This window comes from Natator depressus, chromosome 4, assembly GCF_965152275.1.
Source record: "Natator depressus isolate rNatDep1 chromosome 4, rNatDep2.hap1, whole genome shotgun sequence".
Taxonomy (NCBI): domain Eukaryota; kingdom Metazoa; phylum Chordata; order Testudines; family Cheloniidae; genus Natator; species Natator depressus.
The window spans coordinates 58,127,497-58,140,273 of record NC_134237.1 but is presented as its reverse complement, the minus strand read 5'-3'; the positions used below and the strand labels follow the sequence as shown (position 1 = coordinate 58,140,273).

The 12,777-nt window shown below is 45.8% G+C and overlaps 1 protein-coding gene across 1 annotated transcript in view; it reads right to left on the bottom strand.

Moving 5' to 3' along the window:
- FHIP1A (FHF complex subunit HOOK interacting protein 1A) overlaps positions 1-12,777 on the bottom strand; it is a 136,483-nt gene that overhangs the window by 117,848 nt on the left and 5,858 nt on the right. Inside the window, exon 2 of the mRNA XM_074950984.1 lies at positions 1,434-1,508. The gene's annotated coding sequence lies outside the window, so the exon portion shown is untranslated. The remainder of the gene's footprint in view (positions 1-1,433; positions 1,509-12,777) is intronic.

Here is a 12,777-nt window from a genome sequence, read left to right as displayed (position 1 = left end):
AAAAAAGTTACAGAGCGAAAGCCGCATTTCACAAAATCAATGGAATTTTGACATTGACTTAACTGAGGCCAGGAATTCACCTATGGTTTAATATACTGAAATGTGTTAATCACAGTAATGTCTACTTTTTTTATATTTGTAAGACATTGGATTCAACCAGTATTCTGAAATACTAGGTGCTGAACTGCGACTGGGGGCGGAGGGTGGGAGAGGTCAGATTTTCAATGCCGATCAGACTTGTCACGTAGAGTAGATAAATATAAGACAGATAAAACTCTATAAGGTTAGTCAAAGTCAAAACCTTTTCCTCGTTCACTTTCTTCCTTTAATATGAAAGACATAGGAAACTATAACAACTTTAATATAATAAAATAATAATAATAATTCTAATAATAATAGAATAACTATAACAACAAGGATTTGGGGGATGGTGGTGGGGAAAAGGGAGAGGGACCAAGGAGTAGTAGCATTTCTGTGAAAAAAGCAATAACCTGTTCCCTTTTCCACAATAAACTCTGAGCCCACAGTATCACCATAAGAGAATACTGAATTACACTCAAAATGAAAGCTTTCCTTAGAGATTCAACTGTCCCTTTTCTATAACATACACCATCCAAGCTAGCGCTAGGAAAGATGAACAGTAATATACGCTGAACCAAGCAACGTCCTGTCCTTGGAAGAAAATATTGACATCTGTCTGGGTAGAAATACATACACACACACACGGCCACCACAAAAATACCAAAATACACATTATAACCTGAAACATGGTAAACAAAAGAACCACAGGTGGACCTTGAAACATGAATAGTAAAATAGATCAATTTTTTTGCACATATTCCACTTAATTTTATATATGGGATATAGCACAGTAATTAACAATTAAAAAAACAAACACACCCACCCATGGGAAAATCCCACCACAATGAACCTGATTTTCATTAATAGTTAAGTACATACATTGTTTAAAGTGTAGAATCTTTTGCAGTCCTGTATATTTTATCTCTACTTGCAAACAGTTTTAAAGCTACAGCTTCACTGCTAAACTAGTTATGCGACCCACCAGCAACTATTTGCCCATGTTTATTTTTCCCCCCTACTGTTCCTTACACGTTCTTGTCAACTCTGGAAATGGCCCACCTTGATTATCACTACAAAGTTTATCACTACAACTTTTTCTCTCTCCTGCTGGTAATAGCTCACCTTACCTGATCATTCTCGTTTCAGTGTATATGGTAACACCCATTGTTTCATGTTCTCTGTGTATATAAAATCTCCCTACTGTATTTTCCACTGCATGCATCCGATGAAGTGAGCTGTAGCTCACGAAAGCTTATGCTCAAATAAATTTGTTAGTCTCTAAGGTGCCACAAGTACTCCTTTTCTTCTTACCGCTAAACTTGATAGTCACAAAAATGAGACAAAGTATTTACCTCCTTCTCTCACACACAGCTTTAAAAGTCCACTCTGCCAAGCTACCAGTGAGAAGCTTTCCCCAGCACGAGAGCCTGAAAAAATATAAGTTTTTAGATGGAATGTAAATATATCTATTCACTTCAAATTTCAAAGATTAACTGATGCAGTGTGGATTTCCTGAGTCTGTAGCACTTTGCTGTTGCTCATAGCTTTGCTGAGTAACAACAAACTGAAAATAAGACCCTACTATTTTACTCCGTTATTCAGAACCCTGTGGTAAGAAGTGAAATTGTCAAGATGTTTGCTACCACAATTTCATGATGCTATTGGAAAAATCAAATTTGCAGGTGGGGAGAAGAACTAGAAGATTAGTATAAAAGAGGCCTCTTTCATGTCCTTTCCTCACAGCAGCTAGAGACAAAAAGTTATTTACCATATCCAGCAACTAGAGAAAGATTACGAAACTCCAAATGTATCATGCATCTGCTAGATATACTGTGACACAAAGATGGAGTCTCCAAGCTATCTCCAGGGATAACAGGTGAACCACCTCTGCCCCACTCTGGGACCCCAGCTAGTGAGATGAGGGATTCTCACCTGTGTGTTCCCTTTAGACCTTGCTGGTGGGGCTGTTCGACTGTTATAGCTACCTCTGGAGAGTTAGTTTATTCCTCCTGCTAGTAGGTGTCTGGTAGCTTTTTCAAGTCTCTCATCCCACAAATCCCAAACATTCCTGTTTTTAACCAACATGTAAAATTCATGTTATCTCTGAATATTTAAACATACTCTGCCAAAAATTCTGGACAAATACCACTTCTTGTAATCATTAAAAATAGCAACGGATTAGGTTTAAAAGGCATTAATTCAACCTCAACATTCCATGACCTCACAGCATTACTGCAATTATCCACAGCTCAACAGCAGCCCATGTGACCTAAAGCCATGTGATCCAGTCTGCCTTGGTGCCATTACAACATAATGTTGTCTCCAGCTGCCATTACTTCACAAAGAACATTGACTTTCTACTAGTTGATGCACTACACAGGCAGATGTTAAGGCAGAGGTGGGCCACATCCGGCCCGTGGGACCCTCCTGCCCGGCCCCTGAGCTCCCGGCCACCCCCCTACTGTTCCCACCCCCACAGCCTCAGCTCACTGCGCCGCTGGAGCAATGCTCTGGGCGGCCAGGCAGCAAGCTCCTGGGGCAGCAGAGCTGCAGAGCCCGGCCTGACCCGGTGCTCTGTGCTGCGTGGTGGCGTGGCTGGTGGTGAGGGGGCAGGGGAGGTTGAATAGGGAGTAGGGTGGTTTGGTGCGGAGGCAGCCAAGCTAATTGCTGGCGCCTCCTTGTGATGGATGTCCAGTGCAGGTACTCCATAGGAAAGGTATACAGTGACTGGATAAATGGAGTTTGGGGTGGTGGTCAGGGGTGAGGATAGGGGTCGGGGCGGTCAAAGGGCAGGGAACAGGGGGTGTTGAATGGGGGCAGGGGTCCTGGGAGGGCAGTCAGGAAGGAGGGGGGGGTTGGAAGTGGCGGTGGGGGGCAGTCAGGGGACAGTGAGCGGTGTGGGGAAGAATGGGGCAGGGGTCCCAGGAGGGCCGACAGGGAACAGAGGGGGTTGGATGGGGAAGGAGTCCCGGGGGGGTGGGGGCGGAGCATCGGGGGCGAGAAGCGGAGGGGGGATAGGGATGGGGGCTGGGCCACGCCTGGCTGTTTGGGGTGGCACAGCCTCCCCTAACGAGCCCTCCATACAATTTCCGAAACCCGATTCAGCTCTCAGGCCAAAAAGTTTGCCTGCCCCTGTGTTAAGGTGACGCTGAGACCAGCGGTGAGTATTGTATATAAGTGATTGAAAGCTTAAAACTTCCTACGATAACACTGAAATATGAAGCATTATCACTTTTACATTTTAAGTTGGCATCAGAAGGAATCAGATCATGTTTTCTATATCTTTAATTCATGCAACTTAAAAAACAAACAACTCATCCATAAATAAAGTAACTCAAGCCATGTGCTGCTGAACTTTACTGAGGGTTAGAGGGAAGCATTCATGCAAAAATATATGCCACCGATTCTGCTAGGAATTCTTCGTTTTAGCCAACATATTACATTGTAATTTATACCAACTAGTAGAGAATACAGGCTACCTGATTGTCAGGGTGGATACAAACCTATGAGGAACAAAAAAAACCTGTTTTTTTAATTTAAATCAGATATAAATTAAAAAACAGTTTTAAAAAAAATAAATCTATTTATAATTAAATTTGAAGTTATAACAACTTAAGGCCTAAACTTATTATGATCTATTAAAATCATTTAAAATTATTTACAAAAAATAGTATTAAACAGTACATGTTTGCTACTGAAGAAAGCTAGTGACTTCCAGTGGTTTGTCTAAGCACCTGGAAACAGTTTGTTGAACTGCTAAACCAGCTTCTGACAGCAGTAGCCTATTCTGCAAGTACAGAGAGATATCTTCTTCATTTCAGTTTATTCAATTAGTTCAGTTCAATGACTAGTTCATTCAAAGTTAAGAATCTGATTAGGAGTTGAAAACAAACTTTCCTGTTTTTTCCTCTTCCAGTCTATTAATCAAAACTAAGCATGAGAGGATGAGATCTACTCTTTCTAAAAATCTTGAAGGATATGGTGACTTAAGTTTCCAATAAGCTGCACGGCCGTGCAGCTGCCTATTAAGCCCCGTGCAGGGGCTGAGGCGGGGAGAGGCACCCCTCCCCGCCAGTCAGCATGGACTTGCCATGGCCAGGGGAGAGGAGCCCCTCCCTCAGCCCGGCCCAGACCCAGGCCCGCTGGAGCTGCCAGGGAGAGGAGCCCCACTCTTGGCCCAGTCTGGCCAGAGCTGTCGCAGCCGGGGAGAGGCGCTCTGCCCCGGCCCATATCTGCTGCAGGGACAGAGAGCTGGGGGGAGTCCTCTCTCTCCCCACAGTCTGCACCCCAAACCCCTCATCCTTGGCCCTACCCCAGAGCCTGCACCCCTCTCCGCCCCCCCGCATCTCTGCCCCAGACCTGAACCCCCTCATGGACCCCAAACCCCTCATCCCTGGCCCCATCCCAGAGCTTTCACCCCCAGCCAAAGCCCTCACCCCCCTGTACCCCAACTCTCTGCCCAGCCCTGAGCCCCCTCCCACACTCCGAACCCCTCAGCCCCACCCCCACCATATGAATTTTGTTATGTGCACCAATATGAAGCTGATGTGTCACACATCACCTCCATATTGGTGCACATAACAAAATTCATTCCGCACACTGACATAAAAAATTAAAGGGAACACTGATGGTGACCAGAAACGAATCAGTTCAGTTCACTCACTACTTTGTCTAATAAGTTAGTTTTAAATGCAAAACATGTTTTGATACATAAGAAAATAAAGTTTATCTAGCACATTTAAAATAGCTTTATTTACTAAACACTACTGCTGTTTTTGTGCATTTTTAATTGATTTTGAGTTTCCATATGAATAGACCTTGACATAAATAAATTTAAATAAAACAATCATTTAGTAACTAAGAAATGCAACATTCACCATTTTCTAAACTTAATTTTTACCTTTTTTATTATGAATCTAAATAAATGTAAATTAAGCTATATAATTGCTTAAATCAATGCGTATAGAAATAGCAATGCACCAAATTCAGTGTAAAGCCTATATTTAGTTGCCAATCAACAAGTTTTAGAGGTTACAACCAATGAGAATCATCTCTCTTTAGGAAACTAACTAAGAAGTAAAAATGCAAAACAAAATTAAAATAAATTATTTAAATCAAGGTTTCCTGCTTGCTGGTTTCAGTCATGATTAAAATTGGTGATTTAAATCAATCCACCTTGTTCATTGTACCCTAACAGTGAAACAATTTTGTTCACAACTCATTTTACCAAGATGACTTGAATTGCAACAGAAGTCATTTAGGCCTTAACATTTTGATTGACTTAGCTACGTTGCTCCCTCAAGTGCCATAGCTTTGCTAATCTAAACTCCAGTGTGGATGCAAATAGGTCAATGGAAGAATGCTAAGGGAGGTGGATTACCTAGCACAAATGAAGAAACCCTTCACTTGCTGTAGGAAAAATCTACACTACAGTGCTACAGCAGCACAGCTGCAGCATTGTAGCACAGACATGGCCCTCGTATGGAAATCCTTCCAAATACACTTATAAAGCTGCTAGATTAATAATCATAGATAGATCCATGAAATTCTCATTTTTAAAAAACAGTTTATCATTAGGTGACAAATGCAATACATCACAAACGCATTTTGTTAAACTGTCTTAATTATTTTTGTTTGTATCATAGTAAATACACCATTCCAAAAAAGCTTTGCTTTTTTCAAAGGGGTGATTATAGGGGTTCTAAGAAGAAAAAGATAAAGGACATTTAAACTGTACACAATTGATCCAACACACACTTACCCTCTAAACCATCAAGGGCTATTCATTTAAACCAGGAGCATCTAAACTTTGTTCAATGGAAGGCAAAGTTAGCAATTTTCCAGGCCCCAAAGGCTTCGTCTGCTTTCATGTGCATAGGCAACCTCAGGCCTCATCCGCTTAGAGAAATTTTGCAAAAGCACATCTCGCCACAGCTAACAGCAAATAGCATTACCAAGTTGGGAAACTAGCAGAGACTGACCGCAGGCTGTCACCAGTGTTTTAAACGTTGTGCCATCTAACCCTTCTCAGAGCAGATCTAATCACCATCATGTTTAACACGTCTGCAATTATTATCGGCAATGTTGTCAGCATTGGTAGGGCTGAGGGTGTCAGCAACAGTAGGAAATGTCCAAGCAGTACTCTCTCAATTTTGAATATTATGACTATGAAATCATTCTAGTTCCTCACCATTCAAAAACATTTAAGAAACTAATGAAGTTTCTAATAATTTATTTGAAACCACAAGGCATTCTCCACTAAGTGCACACACACACACATAAATGAATACTAACAAATGTTAGGAATTTGCATCAAAGGAAAAATATGCTACTCTGAACAACACTTGTTGCAGTTAGAAATTGCAAGCATCAGAGCTATGCTTAGAGCTGAGCACAAAGCTATGTCTTACACCAGTTGTTCTCAACCAGGGGTACGCAGAGGTCTTCCAGGAGGTACATCAACTCATCTAGATATTTGCTAGTTTTACAACAGGCTATATAAAAAACACTAGAGAAACCAATACAAACTAAAATTTCGTACGACTTGTTTATACTGCTCTATATACTATACACTGAAATGTAAGTACAATATTTATAGTCCAATCAATTTATTTTATAATTATATGGTAAAAATGAGAAAGTAAGCAATTTTTCAGTAATAGTGTGCTGTGACCGTTTTGTATTTTTAGGTCTGATTTTGTAAGCAAGTAGTTTTTAAGGGAGGTGAAAGTTGGGGTTATACAAGACAAATCAGACTCCTGAAACGTACAGTGGTCTGGAAAGGTTGAGAGCCACTGTCTTACGCGTCCCTGCGGCAAGTGGTACAAAGGGGAACAAAGAAAGGTAATATGGGAAGAGTCCCAAAAGCCACAGAAAAGTGGAACCCACCATTCCTCTTGACCCCAACCTCCAAGCATGTGAAATCCTCTTGCAGCAAATCTGTGCCATAGGTGTTCCAAGGGTACTTGGGTGAGTAGGTAGTCACTTAGCAGCAAAGCTGGGAACAATTACTGTGTACACCATCCACCTTTCTGAACAGGTGGGCATACACACAGCTGAATGTCCAGGCCCACCGACTGGGGGTGGGGGGAGGGAAGAAGGGAGGGCAAAGAAATGGAGCCCAGTCAATTTAAAACAGCCCAGGGGCTCCCGGCCACTGCTGCTTTTAAATCACCCAGGTGGGCCACAGGGCTCAGAGGCAACGCCGTGGGGGGAGGGGGACAGGAAGGGTCAGCCACCTGCCCTCCCCAGACACCTGCTCAGGGCACTCATCCTAGCAGCCAGCCCCAGCTTGGGAGAGGAAGGGGCGGGGCCATAGCCTCTCCTCTTCCAGACACGCTGTCCGGCGCAGCGGCTGCTCTGGGGCTCAGCTTCTCTAGGGACAGTGGCCGAGCAAGCCAGAGCCCTCCCCGGCATGCTCAGAGTCGGCTCCTGTCCCGGGAATCTGAGCCTGGGCAAGGCATGGTGTGGTGACAGCAGCAGCCCTCTCCATGCCCAGAAACTGAGCCTTGGTGGGGGTGGCCTGCTGCTGTCACAGCCAGGTGCATTCCCAGACAGCTGCTGTGCTGAACCAGGCAGCGTCTGGGAGTGGCTCCAGAGCCCGGCTGCCAGAAGAGCAGCCAAGCAGACAGGGGGAGCCGGGCCGGCGCAGCAGGAGGACAGAGCCCCCCGCCCAGGTAACATGGGATGGGGTAGAGCGTGGGGGCCCAGGCTGGGAGGAGTCATATGGGGAGGGTTACGCCACAGGGGGTCACGTGTCTCCCCCTTAGCTGGTGCCTCTCTTTGTGTCCTTCCCACTAGTCTCCTCTGGCAGGGCTCCTAGGTGTGCGCCGGGTGGTACCGGCATTAGTGAAGGCAGCCGGGCGGGCACATGGAAGCCCAGGCCGTGCCAGAAGAGTATGCCCAGCGGCGCAGCTGGCATCTTGCCAAGCATCATCAGCACAGCCGGCAGCATCTAGCCGGGCATCAGTTAGCGCAGGCACAGCACCACGCAAATGTCAGGCGGACTGCGCCCGCACGAGCTGGGGGCCCACTGACTGTTCTGTTCTGGGGCCTGGAATTGCTATCAGCAGGCCTGTGAATGTCACTCTGGGAGCCATTAACTTTTATTCCCCAGCTGCACCTCTCTCCGAGAAGAGAAGGGTATTGCACAAGTAGAGGAGAAAATAATTGGCATATCTTCTAAAAGGAGCCATGTTGGCAGGCGGAGGAGGGGAGGCAAGGCACCACTATGGCAGTGCAATTTCCTTTCCTCGATAGATCCATGTGGGATTTGGAATCCATACCCCCACCTCATGCACAGACCAGTTCTAAGAAGGATAATTGTCAGAAGCTCGAAGAGATGAGCTTTACAGGGCTTAGTTTGGTCCTCCTTGGATTTTTCTTAGGGGGTATGATTTGGCCTTATAATATTATGCACCATAGGCTATATTCTGATGTGCAAGCATAATTTATTTGATTTACACACATGATTAAAGAAGAAACATCACCATGTGTAGCACAATAAGTTGTCCCAATGTAACAAGGCATTTCAGCTTTGAAGTGTAATTATAAAAATAAACCTTCCTATTCAACATAACTGCTTTCTGTGCATATTCAAGCTACCTGCTTACTTTCTCAAACATTTCTACTGCAGTTAATGCTGTAATGCCAGTACAGCAGTGAAGAACCAAGCTGAATTTTCTTCTGCCTTCCATATCACAAACCAAAATCATCAACCGCATTCTAATGACAAAATCTTTCCTACTGGTAGTAAGAAGCAAAAAGAACACAGCTTGACTTTCAGTTCCCAGGTTGAGTACACATACCTAGTAGTTAGAAAGACATTTTTTAATTAGGCCTGATCTACGCTACAAAGTAAAGTTGATGTAGGTCCATTTGCATTGACCTAGTTATGCACGTGTCTACGCTAACATTGGTTTCCCATCAGTGTAAGTGGCCTGGTAAGGCGATGTAATAGAACCACCTCTCCCTACTAAGGTTGACACAGTTTCAGCATAGACACTGCATTACTTGTGAAACTCTAACCATCCTCCAGCACCTGTCTCACAATGCCTCTATCCCTGCAATAGTGAACACTCAGTTCAAAGTTTTGAACTCCACTGCCCTGATCGCAGAGACTGGCAGCCTGCCCCATCTTCTAAAACCCCTATGTGTTTTTTTTAAAATGCCTTTTCCTGATTGCCCACCTTGGTCAACACACCGAGCAGCTTACCTTTGTTGCGTGCCCTGCCTAACGAACAAACAATGCCAGCTCCACACACACAGAGCTGCCTGGAATAGGAAAGTAGTATTGGATTGCCTCAGATTGTGGGGAGCAGAAGCTGTGCAGGCCCAGCTACGGACAAGCCACAGAAATATTGACATCTATGAGAAGATTGCCCTGGGGATGCTGGCAAAGGGGCATGACAGGGATCAGCAGCAATGCTGCATGAAAACAAAGGAACTATGCCAGGCAGACCAGAAAGCAAGGGAAAACAATAAGAGATCTTATCCTGCCCTGGAGACCTGTTGCTTTACAACAAACTGCATGCCATACTTGGTGATGACTCCATCAGTGCCCCACATACAAGTGTGGCTATCTTGGAGGAGCCCAAGATAGAGAACCCTGTGAGGAGGAAGACACAGCGGGGGACTCCAACCATGCTGCAAGCCAGGAACTGTTTGAAACTCCCCAGGAGTCAGTCCTGGCTGACAAGTGTAGGTGAGCCTGGTGATGAAGGGGAAGGAAGCGTGGGTAAGCGCGTACATGCATTAATCTTAAAATGTGAATTTTGTTTTTCCTTTCATTAAGACCTCATCTCTACTCCCCCTTTCCTCTGCTTTTGTTCCCCATTTAAAAATGGCACTTGGTGCTTTTGCAAGTTAAGACAGGTATTGACTTTTCATTCCTTTACTGGTATGTTGCTAGAAAAGGAGTGAGACAGCAGCCCTCCCCGCATCCCCCAAATCACTGCCTGTTAAAATAGTGCAAATATATTCATTGCCACTTCACAATACCTGTACCCAGGGAGAGGGGCCAAACTGTATAGCTACATACAGGGGTGCTGGAACAATATTTATAGTGGGGGTGCTGATGATGGAAACCAAGTTTTTGGTGCTTGTTATTACTTCTTCAAGCCAGGAGGCGTGGCAGCTACCTGCATCAGAGCACCTCCCTTCCTCCCAGCCAGGTCATACTCGCCACGGTTTGAGCTGAAGCTAGGGGCTCCAAAGTTAAAATGTCAAAAAGAATTTCTTATTAAGGATATTTTTAGGAATAATACAAGGGAGTTTGAGACTTAGCTTTCCCTTTCCATTGTGATTGTAAAATCTAATGGTGTATTTTTTTTTTTTTTTAATATCAGCAACTTCTGGTGTGGACGCATTGAGGTGTCCCACCTGGGGCACTGGAACAGGGCCCCCCCCAAAGCCCTCCCACTTTTTGAAAGTGGATGAGCTTGGCTTGTCCATTTTTCACCACAGGCCCGGCCCTTGGCCCCTCCTCTTCTGCCTGCCCATCCCCACAGTCAGGTCGGAAACTGGAACCTGGCCCAGATAAGAGCAACCCAGGAAACCCAGGCAATTGTGGGGAGCCATGGACCTTCTACCTAGGTTTGCCAACTTTCTAATCACACAAAACCGAACACCCCTTCCCCGCTCCTTCCTCACCCCTTCTTCGGGGCCCTGACCCTGCTCACTCCATCCCCACTCCTTCCGTCGCTCGGTCTCCCGCCACCCTCACTCACTCACTTTCACCGGGCTGGAGCAGGGGGTTGGGATGCAGGAGGGGGGTAAGGGCTCCAGCTGGGGGTGCAGGCTCTGGGGTGGGCCAGAAATGAGGGGTTCAATGTGCAGGAAATGGCTCCGGCCTGGGGTGCGGGGTGAGGACTCCAGCTGGGGGTGCGGGCTCTGGGGTGGGGCCAGGGATGAGGGTGGGATGCAGGAGGGAACTCTGGGCTGGGGCCAGGCGATTCAGAGTGCGGCAGTGGGGTTCAGGCTCCGGCTGGGGTGTGAGCTCTGGGGTGGGACCGGGGATAAGGGGTTTGGGGTACAGGAGAGGGCTCAGGGCTGGGGAAGGGGGTGGAGTGTGGGAGGGGGTGCAGGCTCTGGGAGGGAGTTTGGGTGCAGGAGGGAACTCCGGGCTGGGAAGGGGATTGGGGTGCAGGAGGGGGTTCAGGGTGCAGGGCCCCGGCAGCGCTTACCGCAGCAGGAGCAGGGCCACAGATGGGGCAGGGCCTTGTGGCCCCCCCCCACTTTTAGGGGGAATCTGTCATCCCACCTCCACACCATCTTAATGTCTGACCCTAATCAAGAGGAGAAGTTTAGGGAGGATATGTACCAGAGGTCCTCCAAGTTACAGCTACCTCAGACTGTGATACAAGGGCTTGGAGGGCCCTTCATAATGAGACTATGGAGAAAGACAGAGAATAGAGAGGTCTGTTGCTGGAGAACAGGCTGAGGGACTGGGAGGTGCAGTGGGAAATGCTCCAGGGCATAATGGGTTTGCTCAAGCAGCAAACCCAAGTGTTTCAGACCATGATTGACCTACAGGTCCAAAGAACCTAGACTCAGCAGCCTTTGCAGTCATAGGAGAACTCCATGTTTGCTGCCTTCTACACCTGCTTCCACCCCAAACACACACACATTACATGTGGCACCGCAATATACATTCTTACCCCTAGCACTCCATGCTGAGACACAAAAAGTGACATATACTAACCTGTAAAACCACAGATTGGTGTGTATGTATGTAGCCACAATGGACTGCACAGAGCTACAGTTTACAAACATGGACAAAAATGTTTATTGTTTACTTCCATTTCAATTGGGGATTGTAAACTGTGGTTCACCCTCAGTTTGTGTGTTTGCACCCTAATTTTGTTAACTGCTGATGTGCACACAATAAAGCTCTATATTTGTAAAGCCAGATTATGTCTATTAGTTCACACCAAGCATTGTAGAACAAACAGCAGCAGGAGGCAAAGAATCAACCACATTTGTAAATGTACACCAAGCATTAGAGAATTCATAGAAACATGCAGAATATTATAGAATACACAAGACAAACTCTGTTTCATGAAAATCAACAGAGAACGCTACTGTTGCTGTTAAAATGCTCCTTTAAAGCCTCCCTCAGTCACATAGCTCCATGGTTGGCTCTTCTAATAGCCCTTGTCCCTGGCTGTTCAGATTCAACAGACAAGAGCCAGTCAACCTCTCCCCTCCACTCTGGCAGCAGCGTTTCCCCATTCACTTCACAGATACTATGCAGGACACAACCAGCAGCTATAACCACTGGGATGTTTTTCCTTGATGAGATCCAAGACATTGAAATGAGCCCCATGGGACAGTGGGGGTTTTAAAAAATGGCATCACATTTATGAGATTTGGAGATTATTATGGGATGTGGAAAGTAGCATGTTGGGAACTTAACCCCTACCTTTCAGAAGTCTCTTGGTGACTCACTACTATCCCACAAAGCACTGCAAGTGTCCCAAAAGGCATGGCGCCACACTGCGGTGAGGGGCATAGTAGGATACCTCTGCAGGGTGTACCACACTTTCCATCAATGTCACACTGATGCATGCACAGTGCCAAAACAAGCAGCCAAGTCTGCACATGCCCAAACAATATACAAACTTCAGCGGCTGTATGGTGATTTAATTTGCATCGACTGAATTTTGTAGTGTAGACATAGCCTCATAAACTGAGTAA